The 4,197-nt window shown below is 37.6% G+C and overlaps 1 non-coding gene across 1 annotated transcript; it reads right to left on the minus strand.

Moving 5' to 3' along the window:
* Window positions 1-269: 269 nt before the first annotated feature.
* Window positions 270-371, minus strand: LOC120368294 (U6 spliceosomal RNA). Its single transcript, XR_005582477.1, has one exon. It is a non-coding gene; the product is annotated as a U6 spliceosomal RNA (small nuclear RNA).
* Between the last annotated feature and the right edge of the window lie 3,826 nt (window positions 372-4,197).

Consider the following 4,197-nt stretch of genomic DNA (forward strand, 5'->3'; position numbering starts at 1 on the left):
ATTCTTGGAAACATGCAAGCTTCAATGTTGGGTGCATATATATTTAAGATAGTTAAGTCATCTTGTTGAGTTGAACCCTTTATTTTACAGTGCCTTTCTTTGTCCTTTTTTATTGTTGTTGGTTTAAAAAAATTATCTGACATAATAATACTGACCCCTGCTCTTTTTTGCTGTTTGTATTATTGATGTTTACTTTGACTCTATGAATATTGTTATTTGTAAAATGGATCTCTGGAAAACAGAAGATGTCTTATTTTTTATTCAACTTGAAAAATATGGAACGCTTCCCAAAGTTGCTTGACACCTTTGTACAGGGGCCATGCTACCCTTCTGTGTACCTTCCAATTTTAGTGTATATTCTGCTAAAGCAAGCACCAATTGTAAGTTTTCTATTTACTTATCCAGTTCACTGATTCGTTCCTCAGCTATGTCAAAAGTCTATCAAAGAAATTTTTTTTTAATTTTCTATTACGGTGTTTGGTATTTCTTGCATTTTATTTAAAGATTTTTATCTCTGCTTCCATTACCATCTGTTTTTGAATGTTGTCTACTTTTTTCATTAGGGACATTAACATATTAACCGTAGCTGTCTTAAATTCTCTGATGATTTAAACATCTTTGTCGTATCATATAGTCTGGGTCTGATTATTGAATTGTTGATGTAGTCTGTGTTTTTCATTTTGTTTGGGCATGACCTTTCTTCACTTAAAGCTAAACATATTATATCAGCCAATGGTAACTGAGGTAATTAGGATTTTAAATGTGAGGATTTGTGTTCATCTGGCTAGGAATTGTGATTTGTTTAATATTTGTTGAAGCTAAAAGTACCAAAGACTTCAAAATAATTTTGGGAGCCTTGTTTTTGTCTCCCCTTTTATTTTCAGAGATTTCCTTCCTGTGTTCTACCACTTAGAGCTGTTTTGTATCTTGCCAGCTGTTTCAGCTGTAATTTATTTTATTATCTTGGAGCTGCCTTTGTGTGATCATAAGGTCTGAAGAAGAGGGTAACATTGTAAAATATTCTGAGCAAATCTCAGGCTTTTTTGATTTCCCTGCATTTGAGGCTGTGTCCCTCATAAAACGTTTCTTACTCTCTTCTGGTAAAATAGGTTTCTCCTCTATGCCTGATTTCGATTCCCCTTACTGGCTGCAACACTCGGAATTTCTTTCCTTGAATCCCATATTGTCTGTTGTTTTTGCTTTGTTTTGCTTTGCTTTTGCTTTAGGTGAAACAGAAAGGATGAAGTGTAGGTGTTTCTGGTTATGTTTCACAACTGTTGCATTCCTCTTCCCGAACAGAGCTGAGTGTGGGTCTCTCTGAGATACTCACTTTGAGAACCTACTGGAGTTTTTGAACGGAAGTGTTTTGGTTTGCTTCAAGTCTTATTTCTGCCCTAATTTCAACAATGTTTGCCTGGTAAATAAGCAAAAATGATATACTAAAGTATTTCTTTATACATCAACTTAAAATAGGCAAATAAACCCCCAATATTTTTGGTTTTTCCAGTTCACTCTGTATACAATACATAATCTGCAATGGCATTGGGACCTAAATGTGAAAGCTAAAATAATTAACCTTCTAGCAGAAATTAAAAGTAGATTATCTCTATGACTTTGGGGTACAAATATATTTAGTAAATAATATTGTAAAGCAGCAATTATTTTTAAAAGATTGATAATTTGGACTTTGTTAAAAGTAAAAACTTTATCCCACAAAGGATTGTAGGCAGAACTTCAAATCAGTAAGAAAATGGCAGGCAATCATTTTAAATGGCCAAAAGACTTAATCAAAAACAAAAATGATCATGTTAAAATGGCTCACAAACATGAAAAATTCTCAATGCTATTACTCATCATGGAAAGGTAAAATTAGACTGTGAGATATTGATATATACTCACCTGAATCACTAAACTTAAAGGGATTGACAGTGCCAATTATGAAGGAAATTGGACTCTCATATACTGCTGGTGGGAGTGAAAGTGGTACAACTGCTCTGGGAAAATACTAAATATGTTTAGTAGTATCTACTAAACATAGATATACCCAGTGACTCAACAAGTTCTATCCTGAGACTATACCAAGAGAAACGACTATTTATGTTCACCAAAATATACTTAACAGCAATGTTATAACTTCATTCATAATAGCTAAAAGTTGGAAATTATTCTGCTATGTGTCAGAAGTACAAGGGGACAATACATAGTGCTGTAGTCACACAATGTAATACACAGCAATGAAAATGAAAAACAAAACTATGAATATGTGTAGTAGTGTGTATTAATCTCATAGACATAAAGTGGATTGCATTGATGGAAAATTCAAAAACATTCAACACAAATATATGGTGATAAGGTTAGAATAATGATTAACTCGACAAGGCCACTAGGCTAGGCACTGAGGAGCCTTCCCAAGCATTGAAAATACTCTATTGAAGTGGCTGATTACATAGGTGTACACTTGAGTAAACTTTATCAAGCTGTATATTTAAGATTTGCATATCTACCAAATGAAATTCATATTTTCATTTTAAAGAGAAATTAACATTAACATTTGAGATTGGGGCTCTTGGGTTGTCAGGCCCATCTCTGTTTGTGAAAACAAGCAGGTGGAGAACAGCCTGTGTATCAGCAATCAGTAGTTTCTCTGTGTCCAGAAGTCTGTGTGAAAGGCTGTCTTCTAATCTTGCTGTACCGAGGCGACTTCTTTTCACCCGTCCTCTGCAAATCAGTTGAGAGTGGCAGTGCTAGTTTGCTTGCCAATTCTCGCCTGCGCTCCCTCTCTCTTAGCTCGTGGGTGTTAACATGACATGTGTGAAGTGTCACCAAAGAAACGATCATAAACATTACTTCCGACAAATGGTGCCCTCCTGCCAGAAAAACAAATGTAACTTTGAGGTGGCATAATTTGGTATGCGTTGTGGGGGTTCTAATATGGCACAGGATGAATCTCAGATATTTTGTGAACTATGAGTCAGAATCAATGAGTAGTTACTGTAATTTAATAAATGGTACTTTAAAATCTGTTGGAATAAAGAGGAAAATTTGACTGAAGGGAGAAACAAAAAGGGAAAAAGATTGAGCTCTTCTACCAGCCCCATTCCTCATTTTCATCTTCTGATGCTCCATTCTGAATGTGACACCCAGGACGTGTTTTATGAGACTACCTGATATATACCCAAATGTTTGCATGTAGCTGATCTTAGAAAAGAGAGTTTCGCCTGCCGTGGAGATGTGACAGTGCTGAACTGGAAAGTGTTAAGGAGCGTGAATTTTCTTCGTGTGCAGGAAGGCTTTATTGGCACTGCATTCTCCTCTTAGATGCGTGGAGGGCATGAGAGTAAGACTGCAGTAGAAACAGAAACATGATGGCTCTTGGCACAGAGCAGACAAGGATGCCAGCAATGCTTTCTCTTCTTGCCTGTCGCTTTCTCCTCATAAGCTGTCACTGTGGATATAGACCAAGCTATGTTCCCTGTAAGTAGCCCCAATCTATGCAACACCCTGTCCCATAGGTGAGCCATGGGATACTATACATTAATAGAAATCAAGTGACTGAGCAAACTCAGATAATATGTGATAGTGACAGGAAGTGAAGGGAAATGGGAGTTTGATAAATGGACATGTATTAAACTGAAGGAGCTCATCTAAAGAAGACATGGCTTGATCCCCAAATGGGAAGGATGCCCATGCCATCCACATTCTTCACTGAACATGGCTGAGTCCCAGATGGTTTCTCTGTGTATGGGGCCCGCCTTCAGACAGAGAGAATCAATGTGAGCTCTCTAATGTGACAGAATGCTCTAATTGGATTAAGCACATTCTGAGTAAAGGCTGGCATCAGACCCGCCGAGGCACCAACTGTGTTTCTGAGAGTTAAGCTGAAGAGGGCTGGTAGAGGGAGGGTCCGGAGGATGCCAGGAGAGATGAGCATGTGGTATGCATCAGAGAGTCTTTCTGGGCCACAGCTGTGCCTCCCTTTGACCTGTACAGGGTAAGAGGAAAAGGGATCGGTGCTGCCTGTTCATTTTTCTCCTTTTCTTTTTGAGGTCATGTTTATTAGTGGGAGGTTTCCACTTCTCAGAGACAGACTCCAAAGTGTGACTGCAGATTAATTTACTCCGTCAACCTTTACATTGTCATCCACATACAAAACATAAAGCTTGGATATAGGATAAAAGAACACACCTTGATCACCTA

Source organism: Saimiri boliviensis, chromosome 5, assembly GCF_048565385.1.
Source record: "Saimiri boliviensis isolate mSaiBol1 chromosome 5, mSaiBol1.pri, whole genome shotgun sequence".
Classification (NCBI taxonomy): domain Eukaryota; kingdom Metazoa; phylum Chordata; class Mammalia; order Primates; family Cebidae; genus Saimiri; species Saimiri boliviensis.